We start from the raw sequence: 26,598 nt of genomic DNA, 5'->3' as shown, positions 1-26,598 counted from the left end.
AGTACTTATAATTATAATAGCCATATCCAGACACACTCCATTCCACATTGCAAAAGACCTAAATATCAAATTAAGGATTCTAGCCATATCCCTTCACCCATTTGACATTGGGCACCATTCATTCAAAATGTTCTAAATTTAGTACCATTTAACACTAAGACTTACCCCCGTGTAAAATTTCAAGATTCAAGTTTAGGCGTTGATTCTCGATCAGTCAGTCAGTTATTTAAACTTTCTTAAAAAAGGTCTCAGTAAGCTAGAATTGAATTGTCAAAAAATCAAAATTAATATGAAAATTTTATTTTTTTTTCATAAAATAAAAAAATGGAATAAAAGCCTCTTTTTTATTTCTGGTGAATAAACGCAATAGGACGAAAAGCCGCAGACAATAACTGCCTACTATAATCGCAAGAAAATATCCTTTCAGGGAAAAAGAACAATCGAATTACGTTGTTGTCTCATGAAAATAATTATCCTCAAGACATTCCGATCAAGTAAGAAAATCTAAAGCCAATTGTGGAAAATTGGTATGGTAAGATATGACATTTTGTTACTCATGTTGTTCTTTTTTTTTCGTAATTAACTTAAAGGAAATGTTGACAACAATAAGTTCCGTTTAACATATTCCCGACTTTCGCTGCTAAGCTTGGGAGAGTTAAAATATGAGATTATTTGTATGAAGCCTACATCTAAATGTGGACCTATAAATACTTGTGATAGAAAGGTAAGATTACGCACCAAGATATCTCTGGCTCTCAAGCAGGTCATGCGCGAAAATGGGCAATATCGTTCCATGTTTTTGAATAGCCTCATATAACGCTTCTTCAATGTTCGTGACAATTTTAGTCACATTTTCCCTTGGATTGGTTAAAGTTCCTACTGTCCCACCGTCCCACTGTTAGCGTATGTTTGTCAGATTTTAAAATAGGTTTCTCTAAACTTTGTTATCCAAAGTTTATAATGTAAACAACTCTCTCTGACAAAAATTTTGTCTAAACAGGTCAACGACTTTGTATATCTGTGATTTTAATGTACATCCCGATACTCGATATTTTCAATAACTTGTCTGGTGATCTAGTAGTTTTTATTGCCTCGTTGAAAATCAGATGGGTGTTGCTGACTCGATGGTAATCTGTTGGTAGTATCGTAGGTTCGAAAGAGATCGGTTAATAAGAGCTGGCTGAGAGCTTGCTAAAGGCTTCGGAGTTGCTAAGAGCTTGAAAAATATCAACTAGATAAACTACGAGCCAAAGAGGCAAAGAGGGTGGTATGAAATGATCACGTTGTGATAATAATCAACCAATAGTGGTGATTTTCATAATCTTCACCACAACAATGCGATTCGATCAAGATTTCAGACACAGAAAATTTCTGTGGAAATCCCGCATGCTCGTTGATCTTTGTTGTAGAAATACTAAGAGAAATAGGGCGATATTTTAACAGTATTAATAATTACAATACGTTAAGTTTTTGACATCATCGAGTACTCCCATTGATTTTTATATTTTACGCCACGCTGTGATGCAGAATATTATTTTTATTGTTTGGTAGAGATAAAAAGAAAAATATTGCACATATAGTTCCTTTTGGTGATATACACATCACACACATCACATTCTGAGTCGTTTTATGTATGTGGATCCGTCTATTCATGTGTTATTATAATCAAATTACTGGTCGAATTTATTTACACAAGAAGTTATTAATAAATATATATATAAATACTATCTAGCCGAAGTTTTAGTTTTTAGTGCATATTTTTGTAGTATTATGATTTCCGGAACTGGGTCATAAATGGCACAATTTTTACTATAAATAATGACTCGACTAAAAACAAATAAATAGCCATGGCAAAATGTCAATAAATGTCCACGTACCGGTCGATTTTTAAAAGTTTTAAAAACCTGATCCCATTTTTCATCCACAGCTTTTAATTTGTGCGTTAGAAGTCTAAATGATATAGTACATCTATTAAAAAGTATATTTCAACTGCTTATTATAGCCTCATATAAGAGTACAGAGTATAGTACATTAGTATAGTACAGAGTTTAGCAACATTTTCCATTCAAATGAGCTGCAATGTTTAGAAGATCGTGCTGCGTGGTATTTAGATTGGTCCACCTCATAATTGAGGGCAGAATGATTTTAGAATAGTCAAACCTAATTGCTCCTTTAAACCCATTACCATAACACCTCAAATTGTGCATTTTAGTCCCCGTAACGTTTATGTTTCTGATCATAGAAAAATTTAACGACGATATTTTTCCGGCAATCCTTTAAAATCGCAATAGATCGTTGTACTTGGGAGATACTGTTTTGGGGGACTTTACCAAAATACGTACCTATGTTTTTCTGTTCTCTAGTCCTTAATACACATTTAAAGCAAAATTGATTGGAAAATGTGGTAAAGACCCTCGAAGTAGGTAAAATCAATATTGACCTACATTGAACATAGTCTGCTCAAAGGGTTTCATTGAGAAGTCAAGTTGCCAAATAAGGGCCAAATCAATTGAAAAATGTGGCCAAATCCCAGAAATAGTTGAAATCAGGGGATACCTTCATATTAGGGTTATATCAAAAGGTACACCACCCTCCCATCATTTTTTAAAGGATGTTTTATTCTTGCTAAAAACTCCAATTACCAAATTGTGCCACATTAGTTTGAACATTTTTTTTGTTGCAAAAATCGTTAGGCTTAATCCCATTATTGTTGTTTTTAAAAACAACATTTGTTTATTAGTGGAGAACGATGGTAATGTTTACCAGGGGGTAAGGCAGGGAATACCTAGGTTTCGGAAAGAGCCACCAATCCTCATCAGTTTCCTTGTTTTTTGCCTGGGATATTCTCCCCAAAAGTTATTTAAAATAACTCCTATGACAAAAAAAAACTGTTTTACCCAAGGGACGAGATCGTAAGCTCAATAGAAGAGGAACCAAAGAATTATGTAAAACTAAAATTCTATTGGAAAATCTTCTAAATCTTACAACCGCACTTATAAACATTTTTCGATCAAGTCGCTTCCTTACTTTTCGAACCATTTCTGCTGATGTTGTTGTTTTCTTCCGTCATCACGGTAACGAGCGATGGTACGAGACACAAAATATTTACTCACATTTAAATAATGGAGTGCTCTAAGGATAGTGGCTATTTGGCTTCCAGCCAAATATAAAAAAATCACAATATCACGCTTGAATTCCACCGCGAATATATTTTTTTCTGGAAAATTCTCACCAAAATGCTTTTGTACGCTTGTAAACAATATAATAAGCTGTCACTGGAATAATTTTAACAGCTATCGGACTATTGGCTTAAAAATGACAGCAATCTGAAGTTGCTTGCAATTGAAAACATCTTAATCGGTAGTGATGTAGGGTATCATATAGTCGGCCCCACCTGATTTTTTACCATTCCTTACTGATTTAATATACAAAAAAATTCAAAAATTAAAAAAAATTCAATTCAAAATTGCAAATCAAATGACAGTAAAAATTTGAGAAAAAATATAAAATATATGACCAAACTTAAAAAATTATTCACATTTTTATAAGCATGTTTTTCTACTTTTCTGCCAAGAAATGTTTCTAAAATGCTGTGAATTGTCAAAATCAGAGCAGCAGTTCTCGAGTTATAAGCATAGTTGCTAACTTAACTATATTTTATATATCTATATATATAAATGAAAGTTGTGTTAGTTACTACGCTTATAACTTAAGAACCGCTGAACTGATTTTAATGATTCATACAAATTCGGAATTGTCTCTTATCCGAAAAGGATAATATACAAAAAAATCGCGTAAAAATGTGATATGTTAACATTTTCATTTTGACTTTTGAAATGTACAATAGTAATGTTTTATTTTGCATGATTTTTTTCATTTTGACTTACTTTTTTCTAATGTACATTTGTAGTGTTTTTTATATTTTATTTTTGAATTCAAATATTAATACCAATTTATTTAATTGACTTGATTTCTTGAGAACTGAAATTGAAGGCGGGTTACCTGGAAGTGTAGTACCGAATTATGTGGTGGCGAAACGGAATAGAAGATACCGAAATAATTTAATACGGTCACAACAAAGTTAAAAGATAATTACTTTTTCAAAATTGTTAAAAAGATCACGGAAAAAGAGATCTCATTGCAACAATTCTCAAAACGAGAAAATATCGAAAAAAATTCCAATCGAATTGAATTTTAAAATAAAAGTACATTCTATTGACAAACTTTGTAAGAATCTTTAAACAGTTGCTGTAAAAAATCAGCGAACAAGTTGAAGATTTTTTCAATTTATTATTCTTCTTTTGTAAATTTTTTCAATTTGTAATATCATATTGAATTCAGTGGATTTTTTGTGAACAAAATAAAGAATAATTTTTCACTATATACAATTTTTCACCAAAAAAATGAAATAAGTGCGAAATACGATGGTAACTGACATCTACCTTTCAACTCCAGGGCCTACATCGTGCTTCAGCTGGAAGATGCGCAGACATTTAAACAAACAAAAATGACCGAAAAAGACTAATGGGGCTTATTTCAAAGCGTGGCCCTACTTCTTTCATGTGACAATAATCCGTCCAATGAGAGCTCAAAATGCAAAAATTTTTGAGAGTACAATCAGTAAAATACCAAATATAATAGTAGAGCGAATGGGACTTTTAGTAAGAAAAGTATTTCTATCCTTCCAAAAATTCTTCCTGAACATTTAAGATACCTTAAATCGCTTTTGCATATCGATCATAAATAATCATCGTATGATTTAAGCCATTTTTGGAGTCTTCGCCACTTTCTTCTTTTTGGCCCTTATTTGTCATCTTTGTTTCTAAGGGGGTAGAGAACCTCTTCGCATAAAATGTTTGGAGTAGGGCCCATATTGGTCTTGACCACTAAAAATTGTATTTATGCTACCCTGGGGTAAGGAACCATCGTACAGATAATTGCCACATAATAATTTATTCATGTAAAGTCCCCACATTGGAGTATCCCCAAGACCACTTTCACATCTAATGTGTGGTCAGAAAAGAAAACATTGTATTCTATTGAATTTGTAACCCCCAAGAGAATATTGGTTGGGAACGTAGATTTGGGATATACATCTATATGAAATAAATTGTGAAAACATGAACAAATTACAAATATAAGAAAGTAGCACGGGACCGAATGTTTGTTGAATCGTCATTGAATTATACTATGATGAAAAATATGGACTTTATGGGGTCTCCAATTTACAATTTAAATAACAAATAAAATTAGTTCCCATATTACGGTAATGGGTGTAAAATAGTAATTGACTATTCTGAAATCAGTCTGACCTCAATTATGAGGTGGATAAAACTATTTTTACTTATTTACATGCTATGTTGTTCTGCTATATTTTCGATTTGGCCTCTATTTGTCATCTTGGATTATAAGGGGTGAAGAAAGTTTTCAATTTAGGTCGATGTTTCGCATTTTACCATATTTCAAAGGATTCGGCTAAAAATGTGTATTTGGGGGGTGCAAATCTTGCACAAAAATTTCAACATATCTATAAATTTTAGAATTTTCTCTATGTAATAGTACCCCCTCAAGTCCACCTTTTATCGGACAAACAGACCGACATGGTTAGGGGGACTTATGAGGACTCTAATGCACAATCTGAGGTGCTAATGGGTTTAAAAAATTAATTAACTTTGGCTATTCTTAAATCAATTAGCTCTCAATTATGAGGTGCACAAAGTACAGTAAATTCCAAATTACTGCTCATTTGACTAAAAATTAAAAACTAATCGACCAGTACGTGAACATTTATAACATTCATATCTTTGAATAATTATGCTTTGACAAAAACTATGGGCCGGCAACGCGGGCCGGGCCAGCTAGTAGATATATAAATAGCAGTTTTGTCCGTTGCAGCTTTATAAACAAAATACAAGTAAGAAAAGGTTATAGTCGTGCGGTGCCGACTATGTTATACCCTACAACATGTTAGAAGCCCCTTAAGTCCAAATCCATATTGGAAAATTTCGCTTTGGAAATTAGGATTTTGACTAGGGACATTTGGCCAACATCAGCATAAAAAAACCAGAAATTCGCCTTTTGTGTACTTCGGATATCGCCTGTAAGTAATGCTGATATTTAGTGGTCCATTGTACCCGCTGACCTAACTCTGACTTTATGCGAGATTTTGTGTCCTTTGGTTTCTATTTGTGACCTTTATAACGGCCGCAAAATCTGGAAATTTTTTATTGTTGGTCCAACCCCCTAATATATTGCGGACATCTTTGGATCGGACGATATTTACAATACTTATATAACATCCCCAACCTGTGTTGTAAGGTGAAAAAATATTACAAAATATTATAAGTCAAATTGAAAAAATCGCATGCGATAAAAAATAAAAACAATGTCACAAAATTTTTTCAAAATCGGTCCAGTCATTCTTGAGATACAAGCATTCTAACTAACATCCCCTTCCTTTGTATGTACACATTGTATATATATAACCGATATATTTACTATCGGCATCTACGTAACGGTCAGAATTGACCTGTTCGTCTATTTGTGATTCTAAATTTCGTGAAGATCGGGCCATAATTGTGACCTGTAGAGTGATTACAAATTAACATGGACAGACGGACAGATGGACGGACGTACATACATAGCTAGATCGACTCAGCACGGCGAGATAGGAAGATCCATATATACTTTCCTATGTGGGAAACCAATATTTCGTGGTGTTACATAATTTTTGGCCCAATCAAACTTATAATACCCCCAACACAAAGTGTTGTAGGGTATAACAAAAAAAATAAATAAAAACAAGTAAGCAAAGGCTACAGTAGAGCGGGGCCGACCGTTGAATACCCTACAACACTATAATAAACGATACTGTTTATATAGGCGAGATACTCGAAAGAATTCCACAAGATATTGTGACAAATAATAATAGAAAACCATCAGGTTTCGTTCTCTAATGTTCAAATAATAGCAACTTAAACTAATTTGCTCATTTCCAATTTATTGGTAGATGTTGCACTTAAATGGTCTTCCTAGATCTGGAACCAATATTTCCCAAAGACCTATAATCTCTCAGAAGTGGCAAAAGATTAACATATATTATTGGTTTTTGACTGAAACGCATCTATATGAGATACAGACATTTGACTATATTCTTCCACGAAATCAGCGTTAACGAAATAGTCAGAAGTGCGTCTTTCCTTTATTTGTGAATTCTCCAAAAAGTCACTGGAATGGACATTTTTGTATTTTGTCTACAAAAGTTGGCAAACTATTTCACACATTGAATATTTTTGGATGGCCATCCAAAACTGCTTGGCTTTTGCAATGTCCGGTAACCCCCATTCAAATGTGCGTGAGGATCAGGCGATAAATACGACCGGCTGACAATTTTGCAGTTTTTTGGTCCATTTCAACCCCTAAATATATGGCGATCATCTCCAAGAAGAGTAGGCTTCTATTCTGACCCTCATCTTATACCCATGCAAAATTTTGTAAGGATCGACCCATAAATGCGATCTGTATATGATATCCTGATATCTCAACTACTTAGTTTTGTTAGCTGTAGAAATATTACCAAATATTTAATTCAAAATGAAAATATGCCAAAAATATGACAAAATTGAAAAAAATATGAGAAAATTTTACAAAATCAATATTTTCATCTTTAGAGAGATATTTTTATGCGATTTTTTAGCCGTTTTTTCTTTCCTGCAAGAGGTCATTCTGAATTAATGAGAACTGTCGAAATCAGTTCAGCCGTTCTCGACATATAAGGAATCTTTCAAGCATATCTTCTTTGATAGACATATATATCGCACATATTATACTATATATCCGATTTATTGGATGTTAACATCAATGTAAAGGTCAGAAGTAACCTTGTCATGGCTTTGTGATTTCGCCGGGATTTAAAATATTCGCGGTTTAATGAAAATTTTTGAATTTTTTCAACACAAAAGATATGGTCTATTTTACCCGCTAAATATTATCCGATGACCACCCAAATTGATAGGCTTCTTCCCCGCCCTAAACTCTAGCTACATGCGAAATTCCGCGTCGATTGGTCTACAATTGCGACCCGTATAGCTACTGCAAAATCCGACAATTTTTCAGTATTTGGTCCATTTAAACCCCTAAACATTTGGCGATCATCTCCAAAAGAAATAGGGTTCTATTCTGACCCTAGCCGCACCTCCATTCTAAATTTGGTGAAGATCGGGCCATAATTGCGACCTGTAGAGTGATTACAAATTAACATGGACAGACGGACAGACGGACAGACGGACGGACGGACATACATAGCTAGATCGACTCAGCTCGGCGAGCTAGGAAGATCCATATATACTTTCCTATATGGGAAACCAATATTTCGAGGTGTTACATAAATTCTGGCCCAATCAAACTTATAATACCCCCAACACATAGTGTTGTAGGGTATAATAAAAAAATAAAATAAAATAAAAAAAATATACAACTATCTTCCCATTATGCTGCAAATGTGCATTCAAAATAGTAAGTCAAAATTTAAAAAAAAAATCATACAGTATAAAAGATTGCAATTGTACAATGCAAAAGTAACCAGTAAGGAAAGCTCAAAAGTCGGGCGGGGCCGACTATATGATACCCTACACCACTATGCGTATTTAGTAGAGCTCTCGTAAAAAGGTTTATACAGGGCATTTCAGAGCTCTATGAGATATTTGGTACAAAATCAAAATCTATCTAATTCTATCGTGCATTTTACGAACTATAGCTATCTCTGAACCGGGTTTCTCCAAATTTTACGTATTATCTTCTAGACTGGTGATTTGGGCTGATATTGACCATTTAGTGCACATTTAACCCGAAATCGGATGAAGATATATATGAGAGCTATATCCAAATCTGAACCGATTTCGATAAAATTTAAAACAGCTATTCCTGTGCTCCATCTAATACCTGGTACCAAATATCACGGTTGTGGAGTGAATATTACGAATGTATGGGATTAAAACTCTAAATCGGATGAAACATATATATGGTTGCTATATCTATATCTGAACCGATTTTCACTAAATTTGATATACTTGCTTCTAGGCTGAATTTGGTCCGATGTACTAAAATTCAGTCCATTTTGACTTATATCGGCCATTTGGTGCACAATTAACCCGAAATCGGATGAAGATATATATGGGAGCTATATCCAAATCTGAACCGATTTCGATAAAATTACAAACAGCTATTTCTGGGCTGTATCTTATATCTGGTACCAAATATCAATCTTGTGGAGTGCATATTACGAATGTGAGAGGCTTAAACACCAAATCGGATGAAAGATATATATGGGAGCTATAGCTATATCTGAACCGATTTTCTCCAAATTTGATATACTTGCTTCTAGGCCGAACTCGGTTAGGTGTGCCAAAATTCAGGTAATTTGGACTGATAGTGGACATTTGGTGCACATTTAACCCGAAATCGGATGAATATATATGCGAGCTATAGCTGTTTCTGAACCGATTTTCTCCAAATTTGTTGTATTTGCTTTAAGGCTAATCTCGGTCACATGTGCCAAAATTCGGGCCATTTGAGCTGATATTGGCCATTTGGTGGTCAATTAACCCGAAATCGGATGAAGATATATATGGGAGCTATATCCAAATCTGAACCGATTTCGATAAAATTTAAAAAAGCTATTTCTGTGCTCCATCTAATACCTGGTACCAAATATCACGGTTGTGGAGTGCATAGTAGGAATGTGAGGGACTTAAAGATCAAATCGGATGAAAGATATATATGGGAGCTATAGCTATATCTGAACCGATTTTCTCCAAATTTGATATACTTGCTTCTAGGCCGAACTCGGTTGGTAACTATGGGTCTATCTCGTTTCCTTCTCCATGTTACAAACAAATGCACAAAGACATAATACCCTTACCACTATGTGGTGTAGGGTATAAAAAGGAAGAAAATATATTTTTTTATACCCTACACCACATAGTGGTAAGGGTATTATGTCTTTGTGCATTTGTTTGTAACATGGAGAAGGAAACGAGATAGACCCATAGTTACTTTTGAGAACCTTCATAGAATCACTTTCTGAGTCGATTTATGCATGTCAGTCCGTCTGTCCGTCCGTCCGTCCGTCCGTCAGTCCGTCCGTCTGTCCATGTATTCTTGTGAACAAAATGCAGGTCGCATTTATTATCCGATTGAGATGAAATTTTCCAAACAATATTTTTTGGCCCAAGGTGAGATTGGTGAGAATCGGATCAAATGTAGATATAGCTCCCATATATATCTTCATCCGATTTCGGGTTAAATGTGCACCAAATATCCACTATCAGTCCAAATTACCTGAATTTTGGCACACCCAACCGAGTTCGGCCTAGAAGCAAGTATATCAAATTTGGAGAAAATCGGTTCAGATATAGCTATAGCTCCCATATATATCTTTCATCCGATTTGATCTTTAAGTCCCTCACATTCCTACTATGCACTCCACAACCGTGATATTTGGTACCAGGTATTAGATAGAGCACAGAAATAGCTGTTTTAAATTTTATCGAAATCGGTTCAGGTTTGGATATAGCTCCCATATATATCTTCATCCGATTTCGGGTTAATTGACCACCAAATGGCCAATATCAGCTCAAATGGCCCGAATTTTGGCACATGTGACCGAGATTAGCCTTAAAGCAAATACAACAAATTTGGAGAAAATCGGTTCAGAAACAGCTATAGCTCCCATATATATCTTTCATCCGATTTGATCTTTAAGCCCCTCACATTCTTACTATGCAATCCACAACCGTGATATTTGGTACCAGGTATTAGATGGAGCACAGGAATAGCTGTTTTAAATTTTATCGAAATCGGTTCAGATTTGGATATAGCTCTCATATATATCTTCATCCGATTTCGGGTTAAATGTGCACTAAATGGTCAATATCAGCCCAAATCACCAGTCTAGAAGATAATACGTAAAATTTGGAGAAACCCGGTTCAGAGATAGCTATAGCTCGTAAAATGCACGATAGAATTAGATAGATTTTGATTTTGTACCAAATATCTCATAGAGCTCTGAAATGCCCTGTATAAACCTTTTTACGAGAGCTCTACTAAATACGCATAGTGGTGTAGGGTATCATATAGTCGGCCCCGCCCGACTTTTGAGCTTTCCTTACTGGTTTTTTTTTTGAATTTTATATTTTCTACCAAGAGACCATTTCGAATTGACCTAAATCTTCAAAATCAGATAAGCAGCTATAAGCGTACTAACTAACACAACTTTATTTTATATATAAAGATATACATGGCCACAACACAACTTCAAATACAAAGCTCCCTTTAGAAACCACACAAAAGCTCCTAGACGCCCCAAGCAGTGACCACTGTCGCAGTAGTGAAACCAGGGAGGACTAAACTATTATAAAAGAAAAAAATCCGGGAGAACAGAAAAATCTCAGCGAGACCCTATTTTACTGCTCGACATGTACATGATGGATAAAAGTATCACGGAAAACAGCCAGTATTTAACGTACTGAATGAGGCCATAATTGTATTTTAACCACCAAATTAACTCATTCGGGTCTTTCTCCCCTTCACACAAAATCAAAGTTTCATCGAAATCGGTAATTTAATTTTTGAATCGCTACACTGCATCAAAATATACAGTAATATTATTAAACAAAGAACTCATGTTCCTCTTCATTTTTAAAGAAATTCATATTAACAAACATACTTAAGTTCACTTAAATGTCGCACTTCATATTTTATATAATAGTCACACAAGCAAAACTAATTGAAAGACACAGTTTGCCTCACGCAAAGGTTATCATCAATGAAAAATGCATACGGATATATTATAAAGAATTACATGAAGAAATTCTTGATAGACCCTTTTAGCCCGGCATCCTCCACCTACACAAAGTCGACAGGCAACAGAGCAAGAAACACTCTGAATTTCTTAAAGTAATGCACAAACTGAGAATGAGTTTCTGGGTGCTACATTCCATATGCATTCTGGCGTGGTTGCTATGTTGAAGAAAGAAAAAGTTTTTTCTTGGAATTTTCACAATTTCCTAGAAGAGCACTGACACTCTTCTACAGTCAAGAGAGTAAAAGTATGTTGTGCTCTAAGTACGTGTTGGGAAAAAGTAATCTTATGAATTACGAAAGCAAAATTTGTATGTCCTTTTTAAATCAAACACACACACATAGATATTCATATTGTAAGCATAGATTCGTGTAGCTGTTAAAAGTCATGTACCACTGAAAAAAGAGAATATGCCTGGCAGGAGGTTATATTTTAAATATATTCTATTTTTATTTTAAGCATACATTTAAAACGCAGAAAACAAACTAAAGTATTACCTTCTTAAACTTGAAAAAGGGTTACAAAAATGGAATGATAGGAAATTAACAGAGAGACAGATCAGTTCTAAGTTATCCTAAACTAACCCTGACCCCATGAATAATACCGCCAACATGTGTTATCAGATGTAAAAGTAATTACAAAATTAACAATTCATAATTGTAGGTCAAATTAAAAATATCTCATTAAATAAAAAATATGATAAAATCTAACAAAATATTTCTAATTTTTTGTGATTTTTTAGATTTTACCTTTTTCTGCGAAGAGGTCATTCTGAATTGGTGAAAATTGTCAGAATCATTCCAGCTGTTCTTGACTTATAAGCTGTCTAACTAACGTCGCTTTCTTTGATTATATAGTTTTTTTGTAATGGTCAGAAGCAGCGTTCGAAAATAAACAGTATACCGTAGTGTTCTGTATCGTTCCGAGGTGGAGTGGTACACTAATATAATGTACCTTACCGGAGCACAACCCTTAAAAAATATTTTAGTGATACTGTACCGGATCACAACGAGAATCGTACTGTACAGCAGTCGGAGCACTAAAAACCGTAGTGTACCGCAGTCGGAGCACTACAAAATCGTAGTGTACCACATTGCGGAACATTCAAAAATAATGTACCTGTAGTGTACCATACATGTGTTGCTTACGATCTGTGAGTAAAATTAGATGTTTGATGTTTTTGATAATGCAAAAATTACTAATACAATTCAATATTATGAAAACCAGTAAAGAAAGTCCTAAAGTCGGGCGGGACCGACTTTATGATACCCTACACCACTTTGCTAATTTAGTAGAGCTCCATATAAAAATTAAAAGTTTTTATGGGAGAATGCAATCATATACGCTATGATTATAATAATAATTTAAAGTTCAAGGGACTAAATATGCCGAACCATTTGTATCTTTTAAATTCGGACTTGTATTGCCCATTTGGTGCACAATTAATTTGAAATCAGATAAAGGTATATATGATAGCTATATCCAAATCGGAACCGATCTTGATAAAATTTGGCAAAGATATTTCTGAGCTGTATTTTCTATATTTCCTTGAATATCATTGTTACGGAGTGCATATTACGGCTGTGGGTAACAAATATAACAAATCGGATGAACAATGTATATGGGAGCTATAGCTATATCTGAACCGATCTTCACCAAATTTGGCATACTACTCCTAGACTAAATTTGGTATGTGTTCAAATTCTATCTCATTTGGGCAAATATTAGACGTTTGATGCACAATAAAAGGTAAATCGGACGAAGTTATATATGGGAGCTATATCCAAATCTGAACTGATCTCGATAAAATTTATCAATTGCATTTGATATATTTCCCCAAATATTGTTGTTACAGAGTGTATATTACGACTGCGGAGGACCAAAATAACAAATCAAATGAACAATATATATGGGAGCTATAGCTATATCTGAACCGATTTCGATCAAATTCGGATATATATGGGAGCTATATCTAATATTTTACCGATTATCTCCAATTTCAATAGGCTTCGTCCTTGGGCCAAACAAATGTTGTTTGGAAAATTTCATCTCAATCGGATAACAAGTGCGACCAAATCAGGATTTTCTGTTTGCGATCATAGGCTTCTATTCAAACCTTACCGCGTCCTATATCTGTATAGCTTCAATAAATTTATGATTTTATCTTTAATTTTTATTTATTTGAGTTTATCTTGCCCATTTATGTTTTTTTATATTATATACATTTGAAAATGACAGTTTTTTAAATTTGAAAATACCAAACAAAGAATTGTACATAATTATACATTTCTTGCTAATTTTTGCCCATAAACATGGCTCAATATGAAAGGTAGTTTAACTTAAAAGCAATTTTGTAATGGAGTCTTATTGTGTTAAATATACAATTGGTTCTGTTTATTTTAATTATACCCTACAACACTATGTGTTGGGGGTATTATAAGTTTGATTGGGCCAAGAATTATGTAACACCTCGAAATATTGGTTTCCCACATAGGAAAGTATATATGAATCTTCCTAGCTCGCCGAGCTGAGTCGATCTAGCTATGTATGTCCGTCCGTCCGTCTGTCCGTCTGTCCATGTTAATTTGTAATCACTCTATAGGTCGCAATTATGGCCCGATCTTCACGAAATTTAGAATGTAGGTGGGGCTTGGACCAGAATAGAACCCTATTGCTTTTGGAGATGATCGCCAACTGTTTAGCGGTTGAAATGGACCAAATACTGAAAAAATGTCGGATTTTGCAGTAGCTATACAGGTCGCAATTATAGATCAATCGAATCAATCGGAATTTCGCATGTAGTCAGAGTTTAGGGTGGGGAACAAGCCTACCAATTTGGGTGGTCATCGGATAATATTTAGCGCGTAAAACAGACCATATCTTTTGTGTTGAAAAAATTCAAAATTTTTTATTAAACCCCGAATATTTTAAATCCCGGCGAAATCACAAAGCCATGACAAGGTTACTTCTGATCGTTACATTGATGTTAACATCCAACAAAACGGATATATAGCAAAATATGTGCGAAATATATGTCTATCAAAGAAGATATGCTTGAAAAATCTTTTATACATCGAGAACGGCTGAACAGATTTCGACAGTTCACATTAATTCAGAATGGCCTCTTGGCAGGAAATAAAAAACGTCTAAAAAAATCGCATAAAAATATCTCTCTAAAGATGAAAATATTGATTTTGTAATATTTTCTCATATTTTTTCAATTTTGTCATATTTTTGGCATATTTTCATTTTAAATTAAACATTTGGTAATATTTCTACAGCTAACAAAACTAAGTAGTTAGGATATCAGGATATCATATACAGATCGCATTTATGGCCCGATCCTTACGAAATTTTGCATGGGGATAAGATGAGGGTCAGAATAGAAGCCTACTCTTTTTGGGGATGATCGCCATATATTTAGGGGTTGAAATGGACCAAAAAAACTGCAAAATTGTTAGCAGGTCGTTATTATCGCCCGATCCTCACGCACATTTGAATGAGGGATACCGGACATTATAAAAGCCAAGCAGTTTTGGATGGCCATTCAAAAATATTCAATGTGCGAAATAATTTGCCAACTTTTGTAGACAAAATACGAAAATGTCCATTCCAGTGACTCTTTACAGAATTCACAAATACAGGAAAGACGCACTTCTGACTATTTCGTTAACGCTGATTTCGTGGAAGAACATAGTCAAATGTCTGTATCTCATATAGATGCGTTTCAGTCAAAAACCAATAATAAATGTTAATCTTTTGCCACTTCTGAGAGATTATAGGTCTTTGGGAAATATAGGTTCCAGATCTAGGAAGACCATTTACGTACAACATCTATCAATAAATTGGAAATGAGCAAATTAGTTTAAGTTGCTATTATTCGAAAATTAGAGAACGAATCCTGATGGTTTTCTTTTATAATTTGTCTCAATATCTTGTGGAATTCTTTCGAGTATCTCGCCTATATAAACAGTATCGTTTATTATAGTGTTGTAGGGTATTCAACGGTCGGTCCCGCTCGACTGTAGCCTTTGCTTACTTGTTTTTTCATAAAATTCTTATATTAGTTGGAAAACCACAAAACCTGAATGGAATGTTGGGTTTATTCCACAAAATAGAGTCCAAAGTAAAAGGACAATATTGCTTTATCACAAAATTCTACAGTTTGTTATCCATTAATATCAAAAATATGTATCTTTGTTGCAACTGAATTCGAAATAATTTCATTTTTCATCAAAACCATACACACATATACAAACTGTGTATATGTCTTGACAAAAAAGAGGCACTGAAAGAGTGCCAGTAAGGATATGATACCCAACGCCACTATTACTATTTAGTGTAGCAAGTAAATTTAAATTTCAAATAGATTACAACAAAACTTTAAAAGCTATATCTTAGTCGATGTTTACTAAACATGACTGAGGTAAATGTATGTTGTATCAGACCTCTCCATCCAAACATCGTTTCTATGGAGTGAGTGTTATGACTTTCAGAATAGCTAAATATAAAATCAATGAAACTACTTCATTTGATCAAAAATTGTGTCTTTCATACATTATTTACATCAAATTAAAGGAAAATGAGTGTGGGACATATCTAAATTTGAACCGATCTCGACAAAATTTGGAAAAGTTATTCGAAAAAAGTTTTTATTTGATCCCAGACCAAATTTGGTAGTCTTTGCCAAAACTTATACCATTTGGGCTAAAACTACACATTTGGCTAACAATATAGAAACGAAGATACATATGGGAGCTATATCCGAACCTAAGCCGATCTCTATAAAATTCGGTGAAGGTAATTCTGAATTCTGATACCAAAAAATATTTTTGTGCAGTGCATATTACGAATGTGGGGACTAAAACACCAAATCGGATGAAACATATATATGGGAGCTATAGCATATCTGAACCAATTTTCACCAAATTGGCACACTTTATTTTACGCTGAATAAGGTTAGATGTACCAAAAATCCTTTAATTCGGGCTGATATAAACAATTTGGTACACAATAAACGTCAAATCGGATAATGATTTATATGGGAGCTAAATCCAAATCTGAACCGATCTCGGTAAAATTTGGCAGATGTATTTCTGAGCTATGTCTTATATCTGGCACTAAATATCCCCGCTGTGGAGTGTGTATCACGAATGTGGGGGACTTAAACCCTAAATCGGATGAAACATAGCTATATCTTAACCGATTTTCATCAAATTTTCCATTTGGACTAATATTTCACATATGGCACACAATAAAATTGAAATTGGACGAAAATATATATGGGAGCTATATCTAAATCTGAGCCGATATTCACCAAAATCGTAAAACATACTTCAGTACTGATCCTGGCCGTGTATGCTAAAATTCATTTGATTCGGGATGATATTACGCATTTAGTGCGCAATACTTATAAAATCGGAAAAAAATCTATTAAAATCTTCAAAATGTAGCCATTATATCAGAGTCTATATGACGACGCGGACCTGCATATGCAACTTTTGTCATAAAGCATTACAATATTCAAATGCGAAACTTAAAAAAAAATCTGTGAATAGTGTCACTAAAATCATCAAAGTACCGAATATTGGAAGGGACCGTTATGTGGGGGCTATATGAAGACGTGGACTTGAACAGACAATTTTCTGTCATAGGCTGTAGTATCCATTACGAACTTCAAATACCGAATGTGAAAAATCGCTTAAATCACCAAACTACCTAAAATAAGGAGGTACCATTATATGGATGTACCAAAATGTGGACCTACATGGCCCATTTTACCAAAATACCAAAAGTCCTGCAGACATAATATTTGAATAAAACATTTGAATAAAATTTTATCAACCTACTTAATTTCCTTCGGAAGCTAGAGTGATTTACACAGACGGACGGATCGATCGATCGCTTTAAATTTTTCATAAGTTCTAATCTTTGCTTGCAAAAAGGGTTGATATACTTTAAGGATGCAAAGAATACTAAGAGAAACTAATTGATACAACATTCGATTTGAATTTGATATTTAAAACCTTGTCAAACGGTCAGTCTTGGGGGAAACCACAATCGATAAGAGTTGGAAGTTTAAAATTGTACACAAGGGTTTGTATTTTGATCAATTGTGAAGTTCTTAATCAGCAAACGACGTAGCGGACACTTGATAGTGTTAAAATTACTGAAAACTGCCTATGAGGACTACCATTGTTTGCCAGATGCCTAAAACGGTCACTCGAGGAAACTCTTTATATTCACCCAAGAGTAATTCAGTGAATATGGCCACTTGTCGAAGTGGAACAAGTTGGAGTGGAGCGATATATTTCATCTTCTCACTAAAGTTTAATAAAATCGGGCACTATTTTCACATTACCTTAGACTATTTAGACTTAGACTTGACTTTTATGTGTGCTACAAATATTGCGATTTGCAATGTTTAGACTCTCCTCCGAAATATATTAAATGACATGTGTATATAAACTAGGATATGTGCAATTAAAATTCCAAATGTATGCCCATTTCCTTGGTTGGTTTTGTCACACGAAAATGTGTCACTTTCCACCAAGTGCAGCTGCTCTTTAAATTGTAAATTATAAAATATGTAAATCTTCTATACCCTCGAGTTAAGCACAGAACTTTTGAAAAGAAGTACATATTTTAAGCAGCAAATCTTAAAAGACTAGAGCAATGTTATAAATGTTCATTCCAAAGAGGGAAAAGTATATATGACTCGTAAAAGTGAAATTGTGTGCAGTGGGATTTAATGTGAAAGAGATTTAAGGTCTATGTAGATTTTAGTTTGTGGCCTTATTAACAATATATTTAATCAAATTATTCAAATAGTTACAATTTTTAGATATAATGTTAAGAAAACGTGTTGTTGCGTTATGTTGATCTATTGATGAAATTCAACCGAAATAGTGAATAGATATTATATATTTCCTTTAAATTTTCTTGAACTGAACACAAAATAAATATGAACACAATATTTCTTAGTCCTTTTTTTCAATTTGCTCACCATACTCCTCTGCTTAGATATTTAGAATTTGTTTTTAAATTAGTAACTGCCTTGTATAACATTAAAACGTACGAAAACTCTAATAGATCACATTGCATGATGTAAACCGTACATTAACAAATTTTGCTCAATATGAATAGAAGCGTTCTTTTCGAATTTTGAAAGTGTATTAAAAAACTTGATAGAAAAAATTGTACTTTCGTTACACATACTTTTGTGCATTAACAGTAAATAATGCGGTTAGTTTTTAATTTTAACAAAGTTCAGTGGTGAAATATTCAACATACTTAGTACACGTGTGGTTGTGGTTTCTTCAGACATTATGTGGTTTCTTGACAAAAAAAAAAAAAACATGTCTAAATTGAATGTAAACAAGAAGTGAGTGCATTTAAAAATTAATTTAAATTCTTAGTAATACATTGCTATTTCTTCATTAAAATACACAATGCAAGTATTTCCCAAATGCGAGGTTTTTTCATAAAATAAATGAAAACGACACTCATAACTTATGTGGTCTTATTTAAAATTATTCAGAAAGAATATAAATGATGACCTTACCAAAGCACATCGAAAGATTTCTTTCACTTTCAACTGAAAGTTTTTTTTTTTTTTTGAGTTTTGCATTTGTAAGCGGAGATCATGTGTTAATTTTTTTTGTTCATTTGTCTTTGGAGATGAGCCTAATTATCTGCAATTTGAAGTGAAATCAAAATATGCCTATATCTTTTATATGTAAAATAAATTTTCACTAAACCGCGAAGACTTCTAAGCCCGGTGAAATCAGAAATACATTAAAATGTTACTTCTGACCGTTACAGTGATACTGATAGCCAATGTATCGGCTACATGGTAAAATAGGTACAATCTATACAGGGTGAGATGAAAAAATGCAAACAACTTCAGACTTCTGTCATTTCTAAGCCATTTGTCCGACAGCTGCTAAACATTTTCCAGTGACAGCTCATTATATTGTTCACAAGCGTACAAAAGCATTTTGGTGAAAATTTGCCAGAAAAAAAGTTTTTCGTAGTGGAATTCAAGCGTGGTAGTGTGATTTCTTTATATTTGGCTGGAAAACCACAAGTGTCTATCGTTAGACCACTCCAGCATTAAAATGTGAATAAATCTTATGTGTCTCGTACCATCGCTCGCTTTCGTGATACTGGTACAAGGAAGTGGACGGAAGAAACAACAACATCAGCAGATATGGTTCGAATAGTAAAGAAGCGACTTGATTAAAACTCGTGTCGCAGTGGCCGAAAAATGGCTCGTGAGCTGAACATATCGCAATATTCCAACAGAAAGAAAAGGAACTCAAAAGGGCTCTAGAGTTGCTTCGCTTGGCCGAAAGTAGTGAACTGCCGAATTTGGTTTCCTCCGATGAGAAAACATTCGTTGTCCAGCGGTTTGTAAACAAACAAAATGATCGTGTTTACTTGCCAAAGAGGTCAGCTGAAAATGTGCACCTTCGGTTGACCACCAGAACTCAAGCGCCGGCCATGGTGATGGTGATAGGCCGCCATTACAGCCGATGGTCGCCCCACGCAAGTATCAATCGACCGTGGCATCAGAATAAATGCCGAATAGAATCGCGAAAATATTCTGGAGGGTGTTTTAGCACGCAAACATTTTGGCCGCAGACCTTCGACATTCCAACAGGACTCAGCACCTTCGCACTCAGCACGCCCCACCCATGAATGGTTACAAAATGAGGTTCCTCGCTTTATTTCCTGCGCACAATGGCCACCAAAATCTTCGGATACCAATCCGTTGGACTATTGTGTCTGGAGTATTTTGGAAAGCAAGGTTGGCACCTAAAAATACCAAAGTGTCGATCACCTCAAGCAAACGCTTCGACGGGAATGGGCCAAAATACCGCAGAGCAACATTCGGGCAGCGTGTGACGTGTCAAAAGTGAACAATTCGAACAAATCTAAACTTATTCTAGAACTTAATGCTATTTCCGAAATTTTATGCTTTCATTCAATAAAATTAAAAAAATATGTAAAAATAATGGCCTTTGACTTTATTGCAGTTTTTTTAAATCACCCTGTATAACGATGTATCCCTTTATTTGGTATTTTAATGATATTAGCAACATTATTCACCGGAATTGTTTTAAATTTGAAGATGCTATCTTCATTATTCAACGTAATTGTTTCAAATTTAGTATTTGAAGTTCAGAATCGGTACTACAGCCTATGACAAAAAATTAATAATGCCGATCCACGTTTTCGTATAGCCTCATGTAACGGTTTTCATTTAAGTGGTATTTTTCGGCGGATTTTTATACCCTACAACACTATGTGTTGGGGGTATTATAAGTTTGATTGGGCCAAAAATTATGTAACACCTCGAAATATTGGTTTCCCACATAGGAAAGTATATATGGATCTTCCTATCTCGACGAGCTGAGTCGATCTAGCTATGTATGTCCGTTAATTTATAATCACTCTACAGGTCGCAATTATGGCCCGATCTTCACGAAATTTGGAATGTAGATGGGGTTAAGGTCAGAATAGAACCCTATTTCTTTTGGAGATGACCGCATAATATTTAGGGGTTGAAATGGACCAAAAATTGAAACATTTCCTGCTTTTGCAGTTGCTCTACAGGTCACAATTATAGACCAATCAAAGCGAAACTTAGCATGGGGCTAGAGCTTTGAGCTGGGCAGAAGCTTTCCAATTTTGATGGTCATCGGGTAATATTTAGTGGTTGAAATAGACCATAGCATTTGTGATAAAAAGGTAAACATTTCCATTAAACCGCGAATATTTTTAATGTCGGCGAAATCACAAATTGACGAATAGGTCAATTCTGACCGTTACGTAGGTGCCGATAATAAAAAGATCGGATATATATAGCGAAATATATACAATGTATATATACAAAGGAAAAGGGATGTTACCTAAAATGCTTATATCTCCAGAATGGCTGAAGCGATTTTGTCAAATTTTGTCAATTTAGAATGCTATTTTAACATAAAAGTATAAAATCTAAAAAAAATCCCATATAAAGATGCTAATAATGATGTTAATATAGATTTTGTAGTATTTTGTGACATTTTTTTATTTTTTATCGCGTCCGATTTTTTCAATTTGACTTATAATATTGAAGTGTATATTTTGTAATATTTTTGCACTTTACAACACAGGTTGGGGTTATTATTTATATACAGATTGCAGTTATCGTTCGATCCTCACGAAATTTTTCACAGAGGTAGGGTTAGGCTCAGAAAGCTAAGCCTATTGTTTTCAAAGATGTCCGCAATATATTTAGGGGTTGAAATAGACCAGGAACTCAAAATGTTCCTGATTTTGCAGCCGTTATAAAGGTCACAAATAGAAACCAAAGGACACGAAAACTCGCATGAAGTTAGAATTTAAGACAGCGGTTAGAATGGACCACTACTTTTGTGTGAAAAAATACCAACATTATTTACAGGCGATATCCGAAATACACAATAGGCGAAATTCTGCTTGCTTTTGGAGACGATCGCAAAATATTTAGGGGTTCAAATGAACCAGAAATAGAAAAAGAAATCCTGATTACACAATTGAAGCCAATCGACACGCCTGAGAATATAGTTAAGCACAGGTAAGACCATTGGATGACCATTGGATTATATTTAGCCGTGAAATGGACCACAAAAACTAACAGCACCACGGAGTGCATAAATATTGGGAAAATGTCCCTGATCTTGCAAAATGGATTTGGACATGAGGGGGTTTCTGACATATTGTAGTGTTGTAGGGTATCACATGTTCGGCTCCTCACGACTATAGCCTTTGCTTACTTTTTTTTAAATATTAAAGATCCTTCAAAAAGGAGGAACGTATTATAAGTTCGGATCGGACAAACCTCCCAAATGTATGCCCGGACAAACCTCCCATTTATATATTGGACAAACCTCCCATATATATGTTTATCAAGATTCCAAATTATAACAGTTGGCAACCAGAACTCACAACATGGTGGGCCGCCATAACAGCCGATGGTCGCTCTCCGCTCGTATTTATCCACCGTGGCATCAAAATAAATGCCGAATATTATCGCGAACATGGTATTAAAGCCTTGGGCACGCAAACATTTTGGCCGCAGACCTTGGACATTCCAACAGGACTCAGCACCATCGCACTCAGCACGCGCCACCCAAGAATGGTTACAAAATGAGATTGGACCATTGTGTCTGGATTATTTTGGAAAGCAAGGTTGGCACTTAAAAATACCAAAGTGTCTGTCACCTCAAGCAAACGTTTCGCCGGGAATGGACCAAAATACAGCAGAGCAACATTCGGGTAGCGTGTGACGGTTTCATTTTTTTATCTCGCTCTATATTTAAAAAGAACTTTAACTCAAGACATACTTAAACTTTAACTTACAAAATCATTGAAGTATCGGATATTTTTCGTATAACACAAGCAATTTTCATTTTAATCATTATAGATAATAAATTACCTCTTTTCATATGTATTTGTACATGTTTACAGAGCTGGTGTCGATTTAAAAGAAATAATTTAGTTTCATTGACTTGAAACCCAAAACGCAATGTGGTAAAACCCCAGCAATCAACAAAGATAACTAAGGTTCATTATACCAAAACAACATTGAACACATGTACACGTATGAACTTACAAACGAATAACCCCGACTGTTGCTCTAAAAGACAATGACTGTAATTTTATGATGCCTACAAGGTATAAATAATAGGATGTTTCGAAATCGAGATTTGGTATGATGATAGTGAAATGTCTAGAAATCTAGTGACAGAACTATTTTTCAATAGAGAAACTGTTAAAAACGCTTTCCACAGAAGATTAAAACTGAGATTTTGTATTTCATTCAATGTATTTTAGAAGTCATTTATATTTTTCTATTTTTGCGGTACAAAACATATGGAGTTTTTTAAAGTAAGAGACACCATACCAAAAAACAGGTAAAAAAGCAGTACCCTCCACTATTTGTAGCAAATCTGGAAATTTTCAAAAAAAAAAAAAAAAACATTTGCCAAAAATTCTCTTAAAATCTTAAAAATATCGAATATAGCCTTTATAACGGGATATAAACAATGACGATGATCTGCATACGCAAATTTTGTCATAAGCCATTACAATATTCAAATACGAAACTAAGAAAACAAGTAAAAAAGCGGTAATTTGGTACAAATTAAAAAAATTAAAAAAAAAAAATAAAATCCATTAAAAATTCTTTTAAAATCTTTAAAATATCTAATAAAGGAAGGTGCCGATATACGTTATTGTGGACCTATAAAGACAAATCTATGTCTGCGTGTAAAGTACTTACAAGGAACTCCTTGTGTGGATTTTCAGATAATTCCATTGGAAAAAGTAGCTAAAATCATCAAAATACCGAATATAGGGGAGTACCGTTATATGGGGGGCATATGATATTTTGGACCCATATAGACAATTCCGTTTCAGGGGTAAAGTGCTCACAAAGAACTCCGTGTGTGGATTTTTAGACAATACGATTGGAAAATGTGGCTCAAATGATCAAAATACCGAATATCGCGGGGTACCGTTATATGGGAGCTATAACGTATAGCGTTAACCTATATAGAGAATTCTCTGTCGGGGGGTAAAGTGCTCACAAAGAACCCCTTGTGTACAAAGAAACCCTTATGACCATTCCGTTGAAAAATATGGCTAAGAACATCAAAATACCGAATATCGGGTATTATAAAATACCGTTATATAAGGGCTATACGATATCGTGGACCTATATAGATAATTCTCTCTCAGGGGGTGAAGTACTCACAAGGAACTACTTGAGTGGAATTTCAGATAATTCCATTGAAAAATGTGGATAAAATCATCAAAATTCCAAATATCGGGGGTACCGTTACATGGGGGCTATACGATATTGTGGACCTATATAGATAATTCTCTCTCAGGGGGTGAAGTACTCACAAGGAACTACTTGTGTGGATTTTCAGACAATTCCGTTGAAAAATGTGGCTAACATCATCAAAATACCGAATATCGGGGGTACCGTACCCATCTTCGAACTTTTCCTGCCTGCAGACAAGAGACTGATCTGTGCAAAATGTTAGCTTTCTATCTTTATTTGTTTTGACTCTAGGGTGATTACAACAGACGGACAGATGGGCAGACGGACAGACGGACGGACAGGGCTAAATCGTCTTAGAATTTTACGCTGATCAAGAATATATATACTTTGTTGGGTCTAAAATGATTATTTCGATGAGTTACAAACGGAGTGACGAACTTAATATACCCTCCATACTTTTTTGGTGGAGGGTATAAAAACGTGAATAATGTAGTTAAAATCATAAAAATGCCGAATATAGGGAGGTACTGATATATGGGGATTGTACGAAGGCCTCCACCTACATAGACAATTTTCTGTCATAGACTGCAGTTTCCATTCCAAACCCTAAATACGAAATTTGAAACAACTCCGGTGAATGATGTCGCTAAAATTGTCAAAATACCGAATATTGGGATGTACCATTATATTGAGGCTATACGAAGACGTGGGCCTGCATAAACAATTTTTTGTCATAGACTACAGTATCCATTACGAATTCTAGGCACACAATTCGAAACAACTCCGCGAATAATGTCCCTAAAATCGCCAAATATCTAATATCGGGGGTACCGTTGTATGGGGGCTATACGATATCGTAGTCCCTTCCAGAGGGTAAAGTACTCAGAAAGAACCCCTTGTGTGGATTTTCAGACAATTCCATTGAAAAATGTAGCTAAAATCCTTAAAATAGCGAATATCGGGTGGTACCGTTGTATGGGGGCTATACGATATCGTGGACCGATATCCCATCTTCGAAATTGCCCTGCCTGCAGACAATAGACTGATCTGTGCAAAATTTTAGCCTTCTAACAGACGGACAGATGGGCAGACGGACGGACGGACAGGGCTAAATTGTCTTAGATTTTTATGCTAATCAGGAATATATACTTTGTTGGGTCTAAAATGATTATTTCGATGAGTTACAAACGGAATGACGAACTTAATATACCCCCCATACTATGTATGGTGAAGGGTATAAAAATGTGGATTTAAATCTTCATCATCACACATCAAATCATTTAATCAACAGCAACTATTTTTAAATCAGTATCCTAACATCATAAGCATGGTATAAAATGTAGTTTAATTTATTTAATTATCATCGTAAAATTTGCTTCTCAAATTTACCATTCATTATTTAAGCATTGGTAAACATTTTAAAATTCTCAGGACTCCCTTGCAAATTCTCTGAGTATAGCAATGACCATGCTCATTCCTTTGTTTGCCATAAAATTAGCATATGCCATTTCGGATAAACATACACAAAGTAAACGATGTGAATTTTCAGGAGCGTGGTTTGGGGTGAGTACATTCATTGTCCTTTTATGTAGCTATATTTGTATCTGTCTGTCTATAACCACAGATTATGGTTTCATAAATCAGTCGAATAAACCCAAAAATATTAGAACTCGTCCTTCTACTCTTCTCGTTACAATACAGAAGGATGTTTTCCTATTTTTAGATGTTTGATGACAGAACATTGGCATGAATGATTGACAGTGGAGAACAGTCTAGCGCTTAACAAAAAATGAAAAGGAACAGTGGGGGGCATTACAAAAATTTATTATGAAATTACTTTAATTATATTGTTAAATTATAAACGTCATTATATGAGTCAATAAAATCAATTTAAATTGCCACGCTTAGCCAAAATGTA

General features: G+C 34.5%; 1 long non-coding RNA gene across 1 annotated transcript; it reads left to right on the top strand.

Annotated features, from left to right (window-relative positions):
• The first annotated feature begins 345 nt into the window (after positions 1-345).
• On the top strand, positions 346-26,598 carry LOC109614212 (uncharacterized). The gene is made up of 3 exons (XR_009342588.1): positions 346-532; positions 26,112-26,243; positions 26,305-26,598. It is a non-coding gene; the product is annotated as an uncharacterized LOC109614212 (long non-coding RNA).

This window comes from Musca domestica, unplaced genomic scaffold (genome assembly GCF_030504385.1).
Source record: "Musca domestica strain aabys unplaced genomic scaffold, Musca_domestica.polishedcontigs.V.1.1 10, whole genome shotgun sequence".
Classification (NCBI taxonomy): Eukaryota; Metazoa; Arthropoda; class Insecta; order Diptera; family Muscidae; genus Musca; species Musca domestica.
Note: the sequence above shows the minus strand (reverse complement) of the source record. Positions and strands in the feature narration are given on the sequence as shown.